The sequence below is a fragment of the Agelaius tricolor genome, unplaced genomic scaffold (assembly GCF_023055355.1).
Source record: "Agelaius tricolor isolate 1412-34295 unplaced genomic scaffold, bAgeTri1.0.p SCAF_6, whole genome shotgun sequence".
Lineage (NCBI taxonomy): Eukaryota > Metazoa > Chordata > Aves > Passeriformes > Icteridae > Agelaius > Agelaius tricolor.
The window spans coordinates 9028102-9050851 of NW_027269266.1; the positions used below are offsets into that span (position 1 = coordinate 9028102).

The window sequence follows — 22750 nt, forward strand, 5'->3', positions numbered from 1 at the left end:
ATAAAATAATGAAGAGCACCTAACTTCCCACTGAATCAATATTTCAGCTCTGCTTGAGGCCATTTTCAGTAATCATTGGGTTGAATTGTTCTCATTTTAATATTATTAACAAATGGTTTCATCGTACTGTTTAGGAGAGGTAATGTAAAGTTACCAACACCTTTCTTTGGAATATGTGTTTTTCCCTTATTAATATTTTAAGACAAAATCTTACCCCTGGTAAGACATTGAAGAGTTGCCTTTGAATACAAATGCAGAAGAATTATGAAACAGGGACACAGAATACAAGCAGTTTAGCCTGTTTACAAATTATATGTTAGACATTGGGGAATTGTTTTCCGTTTTCTTTTACCATCCCACCAAAAAGCAGGAAATATGTCTAGCAGCAGCAGAGCTCTTCCAAATAGGAATTTGAAGTTGAGTTCAATTCATTTTTCAAAATTTACACATTAGTATTTTTCAGCCAAGAGAGAAAGTATAGATTTTCCCCTCTCTTGAATGCCATGATTGTCAAAAAGGGGATTTTGGGGGAGGTGGCCTTTTGCCTTTACAAAATAAAGTCAACATGAAGTAAAGGACTGCAACAAACATGCATGGTTCAAATGAAATCCACTGCATTGAGTCTCACAAGAAATCAGGTCTCTACCCATGCCTGGAGGAATGATTCAGGAACAGAAACAGAAACTAGCCCTGGGACTGTGAAGCAGTGTGGGCTGTTCAGACATGAAGCTGTTATGATGGGAAGATTTTTTCAGACTATCCCTCTCCGAAGTAGTTTTTTCCCCAGCTCATCACTATTTGATACCTTAAAAGGTTCCCTCTGCCATATTCCCCTCAGACTGCTGCTGCACTCTCTTATTTTGTGGAGGGTATCAAATGAAACAGGCTGTCTTTTTAAATGATCTTAAAAAAAAGATCATTTTTTTAAGCAGTGCATTTTGAAAATGTAGTGATGTCCCTAGAACTTAGGTAATATGCAGGAAAAATAATTGCACTTCCTTAATTACTGCATGAGCTTCCCAACTTTGGGCTTGCACTGGTATTCAGTAGCTGAAGTTCTGCTCATTTGCTTTTTAATGTTCCCCATGCCATAGGTCAGTTCATTCCCTACTTTCCAAGTGTCTTTGTTTGTTAAGCTATTACTTTTCTTATTTTACATTTCCTTCAGCAAATATTTTGGGGCTGAGTGTTTCAACACTATTCTCATGGAAAAATACTTCCCTATGCAATGTTTACTTCCAGTGAGGCCTTTTGTTGTTGTCTTTGAGCTGTTGCTCTAACTCCTAGAGTCCCACAAGAACAAGAAATGCAGATGGATGCAAGGAATGAAAAAAAGCATACTTCTCTCCCACCTGTATAATGACACTTCTGCAAACACTAAATAAAACATTCCTGACAAAGATGTGTCTCGCTTTTGGTTTATTAGGCACTACGTTCTTCTCCATTGAAATCCCTGTACTTATGGCATAAATTGAAACCTAAACTGAAATTTTTGGGTTTTAAAGTAAGACAAAGCAAAGAAGATCAAACATCTTTTCTAGTTCTAAGAGGTAGAATCTCTATCAGAGTACATTATTTTGAAATGGCTTTATCCTTTGATCAAAAAGATGTTAGCTAAAGCAAATCTTTTTTTTGGGGGATATTTTAGGATGTGCCCAGTGAGACTTTACCACCTTATATAATTTACTTCAGGACAATGTTCCAACTCCCATTTTCATGGACAACTGTCCTATCTCTTTCTCATTTCATTTGTTATGACAAAGAACTCTTTAAGTCATGCACAACCTGCATGGCCAACCTGGACAGTAGACAAGAGTGCTTGAGAAAATCCAGAGGTTCTGGGCAAAAAAGAATGCCTTGTGCCCTCTTATTCTCACACTCCTTTCCCAGATGGCTCTGGAACCCATGCTGGAGAAGGGCAGAAAGACACTCAGGGTGTCAGTGGTGGTGTTTTTTTGGTTTTTTTGGGGGTTTTGTTGTTGTTGGTTGATTGTTTTTAGTAGGTTGTGGTGTTTTTCTTTTTTTTTACAAAAAGTAGCTTTTTTTCTCACACCTTCCTGTAACAAGCTTGAGATATTCCTTGCAATAATTAGACTTGTACAATTACAGCACAGGCATAGAAGCTCACAATTTGAGAGCAAAATTGCCAAATTATTGTGTTGTACTTACATGTATTCATCATAATGTAAATTGCACAACATAATACTAAGGGCCAAAACCAAACCTATTCCAAAATATATATTTTAGAAAATATCAGTTTGACTATTTCCAGACTTACATTTTCTAAAGATGAAAGACAAATGAAATACTTTAAATAATATACTAGAAATGTCTTACCACTCATTTCAAGTGAAAATATTTCACAGAAACACTTTCATTTCTGTTTTCATCTAAATTTTCCATTTTCTTTTCTATGGCAAACCTCAGGAAAAGAAAAGGAGAAATATTTTTCATTTATCGCATCATTGCCTTTTTCACAATGCCTAGAATTAATTCTCAAAATCCTTGTGCTAGATTCATACAAGTTTCTCCCATTCTGCCATTTGCAGCAAACACCTTTCCCAGTAAGAGGAAGAATTCTTATGTAAGTTCATCATGCACAACTTTGTAAGGCTATAAAAGAAAATGTGTTCTTTACTTTATGGCATAACAGAATCACTGAACTCAATATCTTCCCATGAGTCCTCTCTCCATTATTTGGCTTGATGAAGATTTCAGTTTTCTGTGACATGTGAAACACTAACAGCCTCCATTCAGCCTTTCACATTCTTTTAAAGTTTCAGAAGTTGTTAGCAAGTATCTAAGGAAGAATGTTTTTATTTCTTATTCTTGGTTTGTTTGTTTAAATAATCTAATTATTGAATTATTAATTCACATAATCAAACATGACTGAAACACCAGTGATTTCTTATCACTTTTTAAAGATATGACCTTGTAATGTTTGGAACTTAAGAACTGATTGACATCAGCTATGATGGGTTTGTTAAACCCTGTAATACAATATAATGATAACACAGTAATGGGCTAGTAACTGAGTCTTGATTCAGCAAAGCACTTACACATGGCCTTAAATTCTCATTTATTTTATATAGCCTGAAGGCTTGCTTTTCATATCACGATGGTGTAAAATAGGTTTAGCCAAATGAGAATACAAACAGGTTAAATTAGAATTGATTTTTAGCACAAATTGAGGTCTTGAAAACATATTATTTCTGTGTAAAAGCATTCACATTTATTTCAGATAGAAAAATAATTTTGAAAATACGTGTCATCAGATTCTCATACATGTTAACAGTTGTAAGGATGATGAAACAAAATCAAGAACAACTATGCTGTGATCAACAAAAGAAAAGCTATTAGAATGGATATAGCTAATTTTTAACAGAATTAGATGTTTCTTATAAGTGCAAACCCTATCTTCTCTTTCTGGAAAGAAGGTTAGCATTGGTCATGAGTCAAGTATATTGCCTATTTTATGGATTAAAGTTCTTCTACCACATCAGTTAAATCATAAATGTGTAAGAAAGGAGAATTCTTTTATAGATGAAAGATGAGATTCTAAATGGTTCTTGTCTTTGTCATAATAGATAGTGCAGTTAAAATCTCCCCCAAAAATCAGCACATTATGAGGAAGACAATTCAATAAAAGGCGACTTAAACAGTAATTCAAAAGAGCTCCTTTCTTTCTCTCAGTAGTGGAACAAATATTAATGAAGCAAGAACAGATTTGATCAAAGTTGTCCTGAAGTTTTAATAACACTTTAATTGCCCTAAACCAAAATAGGAATACCATAATGTGTATCTGAATCAGACTAAGATTTTTTTTATAAACACTGTTCAGTTTTTGGCAGCTGCACATATTTGTGCTGTGATATGAAGACTTTATCACAAAATGATGCATTTTATAATTATCCTGTGAAGGATTACTTTGTCTTACCTTTGGTAGCAGTTTAGAGAGTATTTACCAGGTTGAACAGCTGCTTCCAGAAATTGCCTTCAGGTGTAAGGAAAAGCTTAAGAAGCCGTGGTGAGGTCAGTGGGCAGAGCAGGGTGTCCAAGGCAGAAACGGGATGGAGATTTCCATGAGCTCCTCAAGGGGCAGCTGGCACAGTGCTGGCTCTCAGGGCATGTGGGATGATGGAAATCACATCAGCCAGGAAATCACAACTTCTTGGAAGGAAATAAAGATCTATTCCTTGTTTAGCCTCATGATATGGAGAGGATGTGCTGTCTGTGGCTGCATAGAAGGATTAAATTCCACATGAAGGAATTAAACTCCTGCAAGGAATAATTAATAGAATTATTTTTCGACAATGCTTGTACAGACTGGTTTCAATGGATTTAAGCTGGAAGTTGGAAAAAAATTCATTTCAATAGAAATAGTGAGCAAAATAAGGTAACTGCTTTTAAAAATACATCCTTACATCTCAAAATTCAAGGGTGTGTACTTCAGCAGAGCAGGTGAACTGAACAGACTAGTGAAAGATGTCCTCTGTCCTCTGTCCATGCCAGTTCTGGCTGTGCATCAGTTCCTGATGAAACCACCACGAATTGAGACAGGTTACAGGACTGCACTGTCTGGTGGGTGGTTAGGGAAAGCTTTCCTTTTAGATATTGGCCCTATAACTGGGCAAAATAAAAAGTCAGTCCAGGATGTGGGTGGCATAATGGCTCACATGACAGACATGTGCATGTATCAGATGAGCCATAGCAATTGCTGGTGCACCCTGCACCACATTTGTGCTATATGTACATATATATGCATTATCTACAGCACATGCCAGATAACGCACTGTGACTTAAATTGTAATTTTAAGACTAAACCAAGTAAAACAATTCAACACTGCCATAAGCTGAGAATACAAGAAAACACAGCTAATGCAGGCCAGGCAATATATAATAATTTCTTATTCTGTAGTATTATGAAAATGTGACAGAGCCCAGACTTATTATCTAAATTATTAGTGAAAAAAGGGTGAAGCATTGCAAACCCTTTCTGTCCTCTCTTTCTCAAGAGTATGAGTATATGAGTAACTTATAAATAACCAAGAGACCTTTCAAAGCATCTATAAAATGCATATATTTGTGTATATGAGCATCACAGAGCTAAACGGTTCCATCTGCTGAACTAGTAAAGAAAACCAGGCAGATGATAAAACATCTTGGGGTTGGCATGTCGTTCTTCATGGGTAGTGACAAGAAAGAAGTCCTAATATAGAGGAAAGAAATAGCATGTGATATTCCCATATTTTTCAAAAAAATAATGGAACAGTGCACCACTGACACACAGCACCTTTTTATTGAGAAACTCTTTCTAGAAGTGCTCAAAGAGAGTTTCTTCACACATTCTTTCTGCATCTCCACAAAAACAAACAAACAAACAAACAAACAAAAGTTACTTTTCCATCAGCCTCTGAAACATCCTTAACCAGGGAGGAGGCAAACGCGTATTTTTCTGCTTGCTGTTACACTGTATGTAATGCACAAGCCTTGTGCCACCTGTGTTAACCTGTGACTTGGTGACAATGCATACTTAGGCTGCTCTTTAGGAAAAATCATGATGCTTTGAAGTCTCTTAAAGCTTATTGGCAATAGCAGGAAATCCATGAGTTTTTGTATTATTCCTCAAAGTTGTGGCAGTGTTTAATATCATTACTCTCTAGGTAAGATGAAGTGATGGAGTATGGCAGGGACAGAAGTCATTGATTTATGCTACATAAATTCTATCAGATTTCACCTTACCTTTTATTTCAATAGGGTTTTGTATAATTGCAGCAAAAGCTAGATAACAAATAATTACTTATGTTCAGACTTTATCTAATGATGTTAGCCACTGGATAAATCTGATCTAAAAACCCCCTAATTAGACAATGGAGTATTGCCTTTTTGAAATAAAAATGAACAATCAAATAATAACAAAAACCACCACAAAACCACCTACAGAAGAAACTAACAACCTGAAATCAGAATGAAGCAGTGTTGACTCAATATGTAAGTTCTTTAAGGACAATAGATTATCATATTTTTTAGTTGATATCGTATATTTAACAAATCATGAAGTTCCTCAGGTTTGTTAGTTGCAGTGAGCCTGAAATGCACCTTGGAATGGAGCAGTTCCTTATATCTCACCCTAAGGACTCTGTAAGCCCATACTGAAGTTATCTGAACCTGCAGCTGCAGCCATTTGAAAGGAATTAATACCAACATATGAACATAAGCTGCCAAATAATTTTTCAAGACCTATAAAGTTATATTTTTTAGAGTAAGATTTGAAAAAGGAATAGGAATTACTTATACAGCTCTAGTTGTCCCAGACTACTTGAGTTCTGTGCAAACTTGCTGCCTAGCATTTTTTTTTTCCAGGAACAGAATTGCAAGGATTTAAGCACATTAAAAAAAAAAAAATGGGAGCAGCTAAAAGATCATTCTAGCTGAAGACAACCAGTTTCAGCCTTCCTTCTGTGGTTAAACACTTCCCTCCTCCTCATTCTCTCATCTCTGGAGCAGAAAGTAACAGAAAGAAGACCTCTGCATTCTTTACAATGTGTTCAGGAAAATGCACTTATTTTGATGGTGACATAGACTCAAAAATTAATTTTGACAGAATAAATGATCAAAGACAGTAGGAACACATTTTGATAAAAAAAAAAAAAAAAGAAATACATTTCCTTATAGTGAAATGTTTGTGACTCATCTTGACCTTAGTGATTCTTCTTGTGGCAAGCTCCTAATACTGCATAATGAGTTTATGAAATTTTTACATGAAGTGGGTTGCTTAATTAGTCTCACTGACTCCCCTTTCATAAGCAGAAATATTTTCAAGATTGAGATATATACTTTTCTATAGAAAAAAACCCAAACTGCTGGTTCACTGACCACAGTGAGCCAGTTCATCCCTGGAATAAATGGATTGATTAAGACTGAGCTGTAGGAGCAATGACTTTGGCTCATGCAGTCTACTTGTTTAACATATGTAAAAATTCCCGGGCTAAACAGGGCAAACATAAAAGCAGCCGAGACCCTTGGTATTAAAATTGTCTGCGGAAACAGATTGTGTAATGTAGGGTTTATTGAATCCCTGCAGCTTTCCAGCAAAGCTCACTGTGTGAGGTGCATGTACAATGTCCTGGCATAATTTAAATGAAAATGTTGACTAGCCCTAAAAGCTCCATTAGGTGGTCTAAACTGAATAGACAGCCATTTGCCATGTCCTCAACACCTGCTACTTAAAACAAGGAGTACTGTTACCATGGGTTACCAGAAGGTATTATGTATCAATGGTGTAATGATGAAATTATAGGAATTCATGTTTCTTGGGGGTGAAAATTACAAAACACACAGAAGAGCTTTTATTGGACAGTTAAAGTGAAAATGTCCAGCAGCACAAAGCCCCATTTTTCAGCAAAAAAAGGATTGTGAAAATGTAAATAAACATCAGCTCAAATCAGCACATTGCTCCTGAGTTATGCTTTGTACGTTTCTTATTGCAGTGCAGAAAACCATCCCACACCCACGAGCTCTAAAGTATCCAGGCTGGGAAAGCTGTGGCAGGCAGACAAGGCTGTCAAGCTCACCTTTTTTTCCATAAGAAATATGCTTCATGGACATGATCTGCCACTCTGCTGAGTGCCTTGATCTCCCATGAAACATGGAAGTGCTCATCACCTCACGGGAGCTCACTTACACGTGGTCTTAAAAGTTTCTTGTACTGGACAGCTGTCATCCAAACTCAACAGCTCATCTGTATTCAGCAAGGTATTTTTCTGGCATGTGCTGACGTCCTCCTGACAGTTTAACATATGCTGCTGTGTTTTGTTGAACATGGTTGGACTTCAGCATGTTGGACTTTTCCTTAATGCTTCACTGAACAGTTCTTATTGAAACGGATTGCTTTGCTAGGCTGGTGCCTAGAAAGCAAGAGGGGAATGCTTTAATATTTCCAGTTGCTTATGGATTCTAACTTTTTGATCATCAAAGGCCAGCCATACTACAGCAATTATGCTTCTGTGGCTTACTTTTGATGAAGTTACTTTTTAAAATTATGTCATTCTAAGTCCAATGCATCAAAATATTTTGCTATTGTCTTTCAGTCTAATGGACTTGATACAAAAACTCCCTTTTAGCCTTTGCCTTGATTTTTTTGATCAATGGATTTTCTTATTAATGTGTAAGTGATCTGAAAACTAATTTAAAAAATATTAACAGATATTGTGGGTTTCCTGGAAGGTATAAGGTATAAAAACCTTGCAGAACTTTTGGGAAGACATTAGAAACAAATTTCCCAAACATCCTCTGAATGTACTCTAAAGGATTTTTGAAAACCAGAACTTTGATTAAGGCTCACTACTTTTCACAATAATCTACTCACATAGAAAACAGTTAGGGGGGCAGGAGAGGACGGAGGGATTGGGGTTGAAACTTAGCTGATGTTAAATTCATATGTTTAACACTATCATGTATCATATCATATCATACATCATATCATTATCATATCATATATCATAAATCAGTGCATCACTGGAACAATGATAGCTTACATTATAGTCTTCTCTGAATTTTGTAACTTGAAATGTCAGGGAAACAGCCTTTCTAACAGGCTTGCCACAGAGAAGGTGTCCTGGCCTGCATTAGAAGGAGCATTGCCATCAGGTGAGAGGTGATCCTGTCCCCCTTCCCAGCACTGGTGAGGCCACACCTGGGGCTGTGCTCAGTTCTGGGCTCCCCCATACAAGAGAGAGACACAGAGAGAACTCCAGAGAACTGGAGAGCTCCAGCAGAGGGACTGCCACTGAGATGATCAATGCACTGGGGCATGTCTTCTGCAGGGAAAGGCTGTGACACCTGGCACTGTTTAGCCTGGAGAAGAGAATGTTTGTAAATACCTGCTGGGAGAGTACAGAGGAGGAGCCAGGCTCTGTTCGGTGGTGCCCAGTGGCAGGACCAGAGGCAATGGGCACAAACTGAAACAAGGGAGGTTTCCTTTGAGCAACAGGAGACGTTTTTTCACTGTGAGGGTGACTGAGCACTGGCAGAGGGTGCCCAGAGAGGTTGTGGAGTCTCTATCCTCAGGGATATTCACAAGCTGTCTGAACATGATTCTGAGCAACTGACTGTAGGTGTCCCTGCTGGAGCCCAGACCAGACAATTTCCAGCAGTCCCTTCCAACTTCAACCTTTCTAATTGTTGGATAGCAAATTTTTGAGCACAGCAGTGTAGTGAGTTGTAAACTTTGAAGGATGCTGCATGTCACAGGAGTGTTCACTGGGCCTTGTCATGGCAGAATTGCAGCATGCCAGATCTGGCATATTTTTAATGGCTGGATTCTTAGAAAAGAACTTGTCCTGTAGCAGTACTCTGGGTGAAAGCCCTACCCTTTTCATTCCCTCTACAAGTTACATGTTACTTTATTAAAAGAGGAAGCTAATTTTCAAGTTATCAAACTAATATATCTTAAAATCTTCAGGAAGATCCTATGTATAGAAAGAGGTATGAAATAGGTGTATGAATGGGAAAGACCTGCTAGGTTTAGGGGGAAAACATCTCACATGATGGAAATTCTCACACACCCTAGCTAAGTAGAGGCATTGTACTTAATTCACTAAGCTAACTTTGAAATACTTTAGAAAATCCTTAAAATCGATAAAAGGGATAAAAAGCAATGAAAAAATGTCCTTTAATCAAAAAAGACTTTCACAGCCAAAGGGTACTAAAATACTTAGACTGAATAAGTAATGCAACCATCACTTAAGGAAATGAAATTTCAGAATCTATCATGACAGGTTTGATGCTGCTGTAGCAATACACTGAAGCTTATTAAATGTTAAACATGTGCTATAAGTGCTTAGTCTTTTCTAAAGTGATTTCATTATTTAATAAGATTCAATCACGGGTATGGATTGCAGATTTTCCCAAAAATTCAAAGTGTAATCAAACATAGTCATCATTATTTTTTTCCTCTATTCTAGTTAGGTAGACTTTGAATTCAAATATCCACCTCTGTGAATCTAAAAGAGTTGTAGGGACACTGCAATCCAAGAAGAAACTGCTGCACTAAGTCTACAATTTTGTCACTACAAATTTTTTAAAAATCAAATATCCTTTATGACATGTTTAGTGTGGTAATGGACCAAGGTATTAGTTGATCATAATAAAACATTTTTTTTTACAAATGAAAACTCCTCTGTTGATCTAAAGTACAGAAATCAAATGCCTTCATTTCATTTGCTTTCATGACTTAGTGAGTCAAATTAGAATTGAGCTTTTCAAACTTACTGATTTAGGACATTTGTGTTGATAGGCCCTCTTGTGACTTTATTTTAAATATTATGTAATAGTTTTGGATAGCAATTTACAAATTAGAATGAAACCTAAGAGCAGTGCATTTCAACTAAATGCCAGATACAGCATTATTTCTGATTTTTGATTTGATTAGGGAAAGTTCTTGATGAGCAAGTGATTAAAAGAAACATACTTAACAGCTAGTGAATATCTGTGAGTATGAGATTGCAGAAATGCTACCAGCCAGCAATCTTCAGCATTACACTGCTCACAGGAAAGCCTGACCCCTTCCCTGCTCCTGGGTTCTGCCTGGTGGAGGATGGAGGGGATACAACTTTCAGCAGGACAGAGACTCCTGACATGTACATTGCCACCAACAAATCCCAAGGGATTCTGGCTAACTGGTACAAAAGTAATATTTCACTGTTTGGTTTCTCTTAGATATAAACTAAGACTTTGTTTCCCCTTATCTTTACTTGACATAGCAAACAATACTGGATTGCTCATCAAATCAATATTTTTGTTTCCAAAACAGGCAACACAACCTCAGGATTCCCAGAAAGATGTAAAATCCAGAAAGTACTTGCACACAATGACAAATAATCAAGCTAGCATTTCTTTAAACTTACTTTTTAATTCTATTATTTCACAGCTGGACAAACTGCAAAGCTATATGCAGTTAATTGCTTTGATTGGGTACTTTTACTTTTTAGGGGATAGCATGACTGTCTTTGAAAGCATATGTATTCAAACTTATGTTTTATGGTCTCAATGCCTGTTAAGAAGAAAATTTGAACATCATTTTGGTAAAGATGACAAGCTTAAAAGTGATCTTTCTAATTGTTAGGCTAATAATAATAAAAAAAAAAAAAAAAAAAAAAAAGAAACATTACTAGACCCTACTAGAGCATTTTTCAGAACAGGATAGACAAATATCCATCAGAGGTGGTCATGGAAACATCAGAGTAAGGCAATGAAATGGATTTCCTCCTGAAATATCTTCCACTTTTGTAGTCTAGGCTAATGTTTAACTCTTGGGTTGACCATCTGCAACAAGGAGCCCTGTACATGCTATGCATGGAAGATAATCATAGAATGACAGAACTGAGTTGGAAAAGACCTTTAAGGTCATTTAGTCCCACCACTAACCCAGCACTGCCCAGTCCACATTTACATGTCTTTTCAAAAGGTAAATTAATAAAGATATTAAACAGGACTGGCCCCAATACTGACCCTTGGGAGCTCACTTCTGACCAGTCACCAAGTGGATTTAACTCCTTTCACCACTCTCTGGGCTTGACCATCCAGGCCATTTTCTATCCAGAAAAAAATATACCCAGCCAGTTTCTGCAGGAGAATGCTTTGGGAAATGGCATCAAAGGCTTTACAAAGGTCCAGGTAGACACATCCACAGCCTTTCCCTCGCCCAAAAAGTGGATCAGACCCAAAGGAACAGGTGAGGTTGGTCTCAGGCAGGATCTGCCTTTCCTAAGCCCATGCCCACTGGGTCTGATTCCCATATTGTGCTGTTTGGGGCATGTGATGGCACTCAGGATGATCAGCTCCACGATCTCCCTGCACTGCCAGGTCTGTATTTCCTGGAAATTTTCTTCTGGTGCTACTTGCTGATGTGGATCACATTTGTCAGCTTCTAGTCACCCAGCTATCCAAGACTGCTGATATGTGAGTGTGGCCCAGTGAGAACTTCTGCCAGCTCCTTCAATATCATAGAGTAGCATTTCCAGCAGAATCAGAATTTCCAAATTCAGTGCTCTCTAACAAACCCCAAACTTCAGTATTCCACAGAAAATAACTTGAAGAGTTTTGTCTACTACAGAAATGACTAAGGTGTTCCCAGCTACTTTGCAGCAACCTTCCACAGACAAGCACAGTCAGTAAAGTTTACTTGAGAGGTTACTGAAAAACAAGATATCATAAAAAATTCATTATACTTAAGCCTCATAATAACTTGATGCCCATTCAAGCAACATCATAGTACTGAATAGGAACTGTCTAAATGGAATAGGAAAAAATATATTTAAAGAAGCAGCAGAAAGATATCTAGATAACAAAGCAAAAAGTGAAATTAATTTTTGAAAATGTTCTCTCGTAGATAGTTTCCACATGACTAGACACCTATTATTGAACTAATAAAAATAGCACTGTTTTGAGAAAGTGTGTATTTTATCTCATGTATGTAAAAATTTAATTCTGGTAGATTACTTACTTTATACTTATCCACAGCAAAATAACCAGCTTATTCCTCTTACCTTATATGCACTAGTGTGTGAAGAGTGTGCATATGCACAGAGTAATTCAAATAAGACATTTTCCATTGATTTTCTTGGCTTCTCTTAGTGAGAAGGGAAATATCCCAATTAAAAACAAAACAGAACAAAATAACAACAAAACCCCAAAACAAACAACCAAAGGCAAAAGATCCTAAACTCAGCCTCTTGTATAAAGTCTTGTTATCACAGAGTCCTCGTCACTGTGCTTAATCAAAAAAATTTGGGGATTAGTAGTTTTCCAACTGATTTTTGAGAGATTGCTGCCAGGCCAAAACTCAGATTTGAAATTGCCAAAACCCAGCTTCATACTTGAAAGACCTTCCCAGCCCTTTTCTTTAGATATTGATGGTAAAGAAAACATCCGTACCATTTCAGAAATGGGCTCTACTGATGCACCTTCTATCATGCACTTAAGCAGGTGTGAGAGAAATGATGACAGCCAGACCTGTGAGACTGACATGAATTAACAAGAATTGCTGCTATATGATGAAGATTTTATTTTCTTGCTCAGCTAATCAGTGAGGACACAGGCACTGAGGGAATGAGAGTGCATTGGAGCTGCTTGGCTGTAATCATCAGTGAAGAGTAGCAGTGACTGAGAGGGTCAGGAAAGCAGGAGTTTTGAACTGGAGATGGGCAGAGTATAAGAAGGATTCTGGGTGTTAGCTAAAAAGAAGAAGAAAAAAAGAAAAAAAAAAGAGAAAAATAAAAGAGAAAAAGAATAATTTGGATGGGTAGTGGAAAGTAGTCCAAACAATGAAATAAGGGTGCTGACAAAGTCCTAGAAGTGTATTGTGTACATTATTTGTTTATATGTATTATAGTGCCACTCAGGATTGAAGAAACTTTTCTATATTTTGAATTTATTTTTCATTGTCATATTTTTATCTTGTGGAGCATACCTTTAGTTTTGACTGGCTTCAGGTTTTCAGTTGATCCTACTGATGCTGTAAGGAAAAGCATCGAGAAACAAAGACTGAATTTCTGGGAGTTTTTCTATTAAATACATCAATTTGTGCAAAGAGTTATTAATTAATATGAAAATATACTTTGCTGATTAATTCTTTTGAAAAAAAATTAAGGCACAGTGTCTCATTCTTTACTATGGCTGTGAACAACCACTCTTTGGGATCCGGGTTGCTGATGTAGTAATATGGTTACATTGCTACTTTTTGTGCAGGTGGGAGCCTCTTAAAAAAACTTTTTCATTTCCCTTTTTCTCTGGTGAGAGTATATTCCCTTATACTACTCTCAAAGAAGTTGACTCCAATTTACTAAGGGCTTTGGCATCACACCCTGAGAGCTATGAACAAATCAATGTGTAGAATATTAACCTGTCACAATGCAGAAATGTGTTTTCTTGCACTGTCTTCGAAAGAGAGTTTTTATCAGGAGTCTCTCTCCATCTGTGAGCTATAAGTCAAACTCAACTGAAAAATGGCACACTCAGAGGTGTGAAAATTTCCTGTGAAATGGAGAAAAAGGCCCAACTGGCAGCCATTAGAATGTCAGAACTCAGTGAGAACTATTGTCCCTTTATGAGAGACCAAGGCAACTCTGCTGAGATAAATCTCTGCTGGGAACACTGGCAAATCTGGTGGGTGGCAGAAAGTGTTCATGGGAAAAAAAAAGTATTTTGAGCTCTGGTAGCTTTGATAGAAGCAACTGTGCTGTGATATAGTGTGTCTTCCCACAGAGTAGGTAAAACCCTTGCTAAGGAATGTTGAGAATGTCGTGTGAGAGATAGCAAGGCTAGACATTGTTTGCTACAGCTTTCATAAAAAATATTTAGTCTGTTTGCCTCAACAGTGCTGCTTTTTTTTCCCTCCAACATGAGAAATCATTATGCCCCTTGTGATAAACAAGGAAATAAAGGAGTCAGGGCAGCAGGGGAAGGGAGAAGAGTAATACTTCTTCTACACTTCTTACACTTGCCATCTGGAAAATCCACAGACAAAAAAAAAACCAAAACCAACCACTGATACTAAGATTGGTAACTCTCTCTCTAAAATTCAAGGGAGCATTATGTAATGCAAACTCTAACTATACCCCACTTCTCCCAAAGCACTTATATGTGCTTTGATGATGACTGGTTTTGAATAGATCCAAAAAGCCTCTTTCACCTCCAGGTGCCCTGTGGTGGTGAGTAAAAACCAGGGTGGATTCTTGCTGGGAAGTTGTTTACACTGCCTGGATCTCTAGGGGAAGATTTTGTGTTAACTTTTATTTATGTTACTGAACACAGCTGAAAATCATTATTTCCCTTGAAGGAAAATGTAGCAATAACAAATTTTTATTTTCCCAGTCGTCTTATACATGAGACTGGTAAATGAAGTTACTCTCTACATTGTTACAGAAATTGTATAATTGTAGAACAGAATGATTCATTTGCTTTTTGGGCTAACTGCACATATATCAGTCAGCAGCTAGAGACTACATAAGAATGATGTCACTATTGCTAGAAAAATGCTGTGGAGAGTGTAGATGAGAGGTGTCCCATAGCATAGTGTTCCACTGCATTTCAGGGCATTTTTGGCAAAACCAAATCAAAGAATCTTGTCAAAATCTTCCCAGCTATGCTCTTGTGGAAAGCATGTATATTCATATATTCATTCCTGGTGAAGGTCAGACCTGAATGAGAAGCCTATGAATTATTTCTGGAAAAACCTTGAATATAAGTGGTAAATGGAAATATGATCTATATTTTCCATGTGGATGTATGTGATGAAGATACCAAATGGACTAGCATTCCTACCAGTGAGCATCCTTAAGAGATGTGCTGACAGGGTGGGTAAAATGTGTGTGACTGCTTTTTCCATGGAAATGCTTCTCCAGCCTCTCAGCTCATTTTAGTGTGGATTTAACAATAGGAACATGTTCAAATGACCCTTGTTTGCCTTAAGAATGTATGAGCTGTCTGATGCTTGTGAAGCTATATTAAACACAGAGAGTTGTGCTTGGTAAGGTGCTATAAAACAAACCATTTATTTTATTGGTACCTATTTCAATAATACTTACGTGTACACCTAGTAATAAAGTAAATCTATAGCTACAAAAGATGGTAAAATTTCTTAGTTTCAGTAATTCAATTTATTATTTCAGAATTTAAGCAAAAAGTCCTATGTGTATCAGAAAAAAAAATTGAAGTATCAGTATAATAAGTGAAAGAATACAGTGAGGCTACTATTAAGCTTTGCCAACAGCAAATAATCTCAGTTACATAAGACTTGTGAAATTATCACTTTCAGTTGCAAATGTAATAAAACACAGTGATGCTAATAAGACTCTTCCCGCTTTATTGGGATGAATTGCACCTATTTGACTTTGAGCACATAGTAACCTGTTATGTAAGGGTTTTACTCAGCCTTATCCAATCCCTTTGATGAACACAGAGTGGCTACATCACTCTTTTGCTTCAGTCACTGATATCTGATTTACACGAGTGAAAAACAAATTCTTACACCAAGAGAGCAGTTATGAGTAATTATTTTGATAATTTTCAGGAAATAACTGATTAAGTGGAGAAAAGATACATTCCCTTATAGCTAGAAGTCCCAATAACCTATTCTATGAAATTATGTCCAGTATATAGCATCTAAGCTGGTTGGTTGAATTCTATTATAATAAGAGAAATATGTTAGAAATGGCACATAAAAATCTCTGGACTGTGTAACTATTCTGTCAAGGCAACAGAATATCTTTTGAAATCTAAGGTGACAGAGTTTGATACAATGAAGATTCATATTCATAAAAGATTCTTAGGGAAAATAGACAACAGGAATGGATCAGTATATTCTGTCAGAGTAAGGCAGACCAAGCAGATGTTGTTTTGACTTTTCCAGTGATTCTTAAAATTAACAAGTTAGTTACTTAACTTTTGCTGTCATTTCAGATAATGGCTGAGTCATGTGCAGTGCAACATTACTGTCAAAGATTGGTTGCTCTGTCTACTTGTTCTACAGCAAGTGAAAATCTGTTTGAAAATATATGGCCGAAAGGAGAGAGTGAAACAGAAGGACTGCATTTGTGTTGTAACACTATAGCATATGGTAAATATAAAACATTTCATATTTGCATTAGACGTAGAGTGAGCATCTCTCTTGGTTGGAAATATAAAGATATTTTATTTAAAGACAAATATAAGGAACTATTGGTGCTTAAATATGAATGCTTTACTACTTCTTAAAACTGGAAAATACTATACTTTGTAGCAGAAATAGTTATGATGTATATGAGACAGTGAAGAGCAATGTTGTGGAAAGAGACCCGTGGGTCCTGGTTGGTGGAAAGTTAAATAGGAGCCAGCAGTGCCCTGGGAGCCAGGAGGGCCAGCCCTGTCCTGGGGGCATCAGGCACAGCCAGGCCAGGGAGGGGATTGTCCCACTCTGCTCTGGGCTGGGGAGGCCTCACCTTGAATATTGTGCAGTCCTGGGCTCCATGGTGTAAAAAAGACATTAAACTATGAGAGACCATCCCAAGGAGGGCAGCAAAGAGGGTGAAGGCCTTGAGGAGAAGCTGTGTGAGGAGCGGCTGAGGGCACTTGGTCTGTTCAGCCTGGAGGGGACTGAGGGGAGCCCTCACTGCAGTCACAGCTTCTTGTGAGGGGAAGAGGAGGGGCAGGCACTGATCTCTGCTCTGTGGTGACAGTGACAGAATCCGAGGGAATGGCCTGGAGCTGTGTCAGGAGAGGTTTAGGTTGGATATTAGAAAAAAACTCTTCACCCAGAGGGTGGCTGGGCACTGAAGAGACTCTCCAGGGCAGTGGTCACAGTGCCTAACAGGGTTCTAGAAGCATTTGGACAACGGTCTTGGGCATTTGATGTGGTTTTTTATGAGTTTTCCTATGAAGGCCCAAGGTTGCACTCAGTGATTCTTGTGGGTCCTTTCTATGATTCTGTGATATATTCACTCTTTCATCAATGCCTTTTTTTCTGTAAGTGTTCTTCCTCATATGGCATTTCCCAGGTTGGAACAATGTATTAGCGCAGGCAAATCTAATATATAACTTTCAGCTTGCAAATTACAATTGAGCTTTGTGATTTTTTTATTAAAATACTAGATTTCTTCAGGCACAGTTATAGGCTTTAAACAGGCTTTGATTAATGGTAACTATGCTTAATTTCTTCTCAGTGGATTCAGAGGACCAGCATGCCTTTACTCATGAAACAAAAGACAGTGTCTTAAAATGAAAATGTGTCACCCTAATTATACCAATCTTATTCTATTCAGAAGTTATACAAATTGCAACAACTAAAGAATTTCAGCAGATAGTAAAATCAGATTCTTAATTTTAGTGTGAGTCATGAGGATTTAACATTTTACAGCTTTGGACCTGAAATAAGACATCTTAAATATCTTAGCAGTTTCACACATAAAGTGATTTACGTGCCACCTCCTACCCATCAACCTGGGGTTTCCTTTCACTTAATTAAATTTCCAGAAACACACTTCATATATGCTGTACTCTATTGCCTTCATAAACTGCATTCTTCTCTATATATCATATCCCATTTTGTATGTATAAATAATGAAGGGATTTCTGTCTCTCTTTGAAGTTTTAGAGAATATCATCATCTTGTCTTTGTTTTCTTTGGGTTTGTTTGGTAGTTGTCTATTTGATTGGGTTTTTTTTTATTTTTAACAGTATTTCTTATTATGCAAGCAGTTTCTCTATTAAATTTAAAAAAGAACTTAAAGTTGTGAGGGGCAGGGGGTTAAAAGAAACCAAATTTTTTGAGAAGGGCTGTTGTAATAACTCAGGGAGTGAGAAGGTAAGCTATCTTCAGCTGGAGACCCAGACCTCAGTAGAATAGGAAAACTGAAATAAACTTCCCACAAAATGCTATAGCAACATTCCTGAACATGAAGCCATATTCTACATTCAGTGAAAAGCAAAATATTTTCTACAGATAGCAAAAACTGGAATTTTTTAATCAAAATATTGAAACATACACACATATGGACTCAAAGATCAGCACTGAAAAACACTTCTGAAAGGGAATTTTTCAAGTTCCTTGGGCAGCACCTCCTGCAGGGTTATGGAGTTGATGGGTCTTCAGTAACCTCCTGTGTTTTCCCCTATAGAAAATTTCAGCTGCACTAAGATGTTCAAAACATCCTGAAAGCAATTTTGCAGAGAGCCCCATGGGGCTGACTGATGCAGCTCAGTCCAGACAGGTTATATGGTTATACTGGGATTTTCAAATGTTCAGTCATGAGTAGGACTCAAAAGATAATGGCAGAATTTACCCCTGGATTTTTGGAAAAAGGAAGTTTAGTGACTGTAAGATGCTTTTTGAAGGGGAAGGTTTTATTTTTTGTCTGTAGACTTAGAAATGCCAGCAGATACAGGAATACAGAAAATGAAAGTACTTTTATGTTAGAGTGATAACATCAAAGGTATTAGCCCCCTGTAGAAAGTTCTCATACAAAAAAAAATGTGATATCTGGAATTTTGTAAATAATAAGAATCAGCCTAAGACATGCTTTGGTTTTACCTGTATTATTTGAATCTGGTTTAATTTAACCAGGCTCTGAAAGAGCAAAATCTGTAATTTTCCTGCAACAAAACTCAACTCTTGCCTACAAAATGTTTTAGCAGTTCATTCTGCCCTAAGGCCTAAATACTAATGTTTATACCTTCCAAAATCATGAATGAGCTCCTGGTCCCACTGATGTAGTTCCCCTTTTCTTTGTAAGAAATTAAATATATTATAAATAATTATTAGTCATATGGAGACTGTAATCACTGACTACTTAAATTATTCAGAAAGCAGGACCTGCTGGCATCCATTCCCTGAAAACACCTGGCAGTGTAAAAATATACTACAAGACATGGCAATTACATGACAAGTCAGTTTTCTTACTGAAAAGAGTTTCCATAATCAGGAAGCCCCTTAGAAAATTTGTTTTTCATCTAAACCCTACTCAAGACAATCTGTTCAGGTGATATTTTATACTGAGATCTAGAAACTGCTCATAAAATGCATAATACTTTCTTCTGGTACAAAAACTGCTGACATAGAGAGTTGTACAAAGAAATTGTATAATGTTGTTGCAAGCTGAAAATGATCAGAAAATTCCAGTTGAAAAACATTAGGGAATAATTTTTAAGCTATATTTACTTAATAGTGGCTACCTTACAAGTTTTAAGCAGTGGTCAATAAGGGATTCTGATGTTTACTATACTCTTAGTGTTTTTCTCTGTTTACTCAGATTTTAAAATGTAAACTAAAATACAAATAGAGTGTGAATTTATGCCTCTCCATTTCAGGGAAACAAGGAGACAGCAGAATCAGGACTGGAACTTCAGCAACCGGGTCATTGGCTCTGTCTTTTGCTTCTGAAGCTGAAATCCTGACATCAGCTGAGTTTTCAAAGGTAGCTTTCAGCACACATTCCCTGCTTGTGGCTTTAAAATATGAAATATTTATCTGATTTTTTCCTGTTGCACATGAAAAAATAAGGAATAGATATTATACTGGACTGAATTTTTGAGCACTAAATTTATCATAATCCAGCAGTTTGCTTTGCAGTTACAGACAGGTAGAAGTTGTAGACAAACAAAAATGTCTCAAAGTACTTTCTGCACCTTTTGATGACCACCAGCAGTTTTAGAAATATACTGCTTATGCATTTTAATGCATTTTGGTGGCATATTTGATGTGGGAAGGTCCACACTGAAGGAGTTCAGGAAGGGCCATCTCCTGTGGGTGGCATCCCACACTGAACAGGGGAGCAGGGTGAGGAGGAAGGAGCATCAGAAACAATGCACGTTGAACAGGCTGCAATTCCCATTCTCCATGCCCCTGTGCTTCCCTTGGGGGAGGAGAGAGAGGAATTGGGAGTGAAGTTGAGCCTGAGAAGAGAGATGGGCTGGTTTTGTTTGGGGTTGGGACTGTTTTCTTCCTAGAAGCTCTTATGGTGCTGTATTTTGACAGCAGAGCAGTGTCTTACCTGCAGCTGAGCATCAAGGTATTCCTGCCTCCCACTCTGCCCCACTGGTGAGGAGCCTGGGGGTGCACAAGAGGCTGGCAGGTGACACAGTGGGGACAGCTGAGCCCAGCAGCCCCAAGGGGTGTCCCACACCATGTGTGTCCTACTCAGTGGATAAACCTGGGAGAGGGAGGAACGTTCAGTGGGATGACATTTACCTTCCATCACCAGTGTTACACAGACGGAGCCCTGCTTTCCTTGGGACAGGTGCTGCAACACAGAAGCAGTGAATGAATTCCTTTTTTCCCTCGTTTGTGTGCATGACTTCTGTTTTACCTATTAAACTGTCCTTTTCTGAAAGCCATGAATTTTCTCCCTCTTAGTCTTCGAATTCTTTTCCCAATCCCACTCAGGGAAGTGAGACTAGTAAGTGAATGGCTGTGTGGGTTTGAGATGATGGCTGGGGTTAAACCACAAAGGGTGGAATGATGGAGGGTGGTATTAGATCTGTTCTTATTTCTTATTGACCGTCTTTGTTTAATTGACAATAAATTTAATAAATTTCCCCAACTCAGGCCTGTTTTGCCCTGATGGTAATTCATAAGTGATCTCCCAGTCTTTATCTTGACCTATAAGGAGCTCTTAGTCTTATTTTCCTCCCCTTGTCCTGTTGAGATGGATAAGTGATTCCAGTGCTTTTTCCCAATTGTACAAATCTAACTCAAAGAGAACTGGGTTCACTGTTTTTGGTTTTTGTTTGTTTTGTTTCATTTTGTTTGGGTTTTTTTGGTTTGGTTTTTGGTTTTTTTTCTCTTAATTTTAAAATTCAGGCTATCACTTTTAGGTTATCTCTTCTCCACAGACCAATATTTATGTTAAACTATTCTTCTTTGAAATTCATAAAATAATGATTCAGTCATTTAGATTAATTTAACTAGAATGAAAGAAAATTAAAAATGCAAAGTAAAAAAAGTGATAGAAATTGCCTAGGTAGGTTTACCTCAAGCCAATAAAAACTTAAATGAAAGGTCCATGTTAAGGTGACATCAAAGAAAGTGTGTCCATTTTTGACAGGTGAAACTGTTATCAACTCCTTTTATTGATAATATCAGGATTGCTTTAGTTCCAGAATTTAGAGTTATCAGATAATTTCACAGCCTTCACATTCCCTAGGCTGTGTTCAGGTTGACTTTTTGTACCTTTCATCTCTCTAAGGCACATTTTATCATAGCTTCTTTTGCTATCTAAATGTGAAAGAAAGAAATTTTGAACAATACTGTTTGGTGCTGAAATAATGAAAAAAAAGACATTTCCTTATTGCCCTGCTGATTTGATACACTGACAACTCAGTTTGTTACCCAATAAATAAGGAAAAATGTAACATACAACTGAACAAACTCTAACATTTTTGGTTTTCAAAGGGAGATGTCACTGATGTGTCTATCTATACAGCTATTTTTTGAGAACTTTCTAAGATGATTAATCTGTAAAATATACCTTGGGAAAGCTGTGGCATTTCTTTTCCTTACTTCAGACTGCTCTGAAGCACAAGCTGAACTGCTCACTAGAAAATGCAAACTTTGAACAAAAGTATTATTCCTGGATGCACAGTTACATCCAAAGTGATCTCAGGCATCTGACCAAACTGAAAGTAATATTCCTTTTTTAATACTTAGAATAAAGTTTTATAGCTATATGAGTGTGCACAGATTTTTGTAACATTTTACATTATTTTTTCTTAAGAAGTAAGACATTGCAGTACAGATAAAAAAGAAATTACTTTGTTCCTAACAAGAGTACAAGAGACAATGTTAGGAATTTGCAATAGGCAGTGAGAGTTTGGTTTACTTGTGAACATGGCATATTTAGAGAAATAAACAGTCCTAGAAATTGTATTATTATGATATACTTGAACATTTTACAGATAGAATATGCAATATCATTACTGATACTGATATAAAAGCTTCTAGACTTCTCTACAAATCAAATGAAAAAGGATTTAAATTTTGTTCTCATAAGTATTAGAGAGATAAGAGAAAAGCCTAAATAAAAAACAACCCTGTAGCAGAAGATAATGGAGATTTAACAACAATAAAATAAAAAGCTAAACAAGAGAAAAACAAAACCAGCAACTGCAGGTTTACAAACGGTAGAATATGAGAAGGTCAGAGAAACCATTAGGGAAGCCAATGGGTCAGAATGCTTTCTTGAATTAAATATTAAATGAAGCTAGTGGGAGCTGACCT

The 22750-nt window shown here is 37.1% G+C and overlaps 1 long non-coding RNA gene across 3 annotated transcripts in view; it reads right to left on the reverse strand.

Moving 5' to 3' along the window:
• The window catches only part of LOC139591366 (uncharacterized), a 48447-nt gene that overhangs the window by 14487 nt on the left and 11210 nt on the right, over positions 1-22750 (reverse strand). For 2 of the 3 annotated variants that reach the window (XR_011679619.1, XR_011679620.1), the window contains exons 1-3: positions 4425-4594; positions 3938-4278; positions 2338-2422 (exon numbers count right to left, since the gene is read on the reverse strand). This is a non-coding gene — a long non-coding RNA (uncharacterized lncRNA). Of the gene's footprint in view, positions 1-2337; positions 2423-3937; positions 4279-4424; positions 4595-22750 lie in introns of those variants that run through there. The other variant, XR_011679621.1, reaches the window with a different exon arrangement.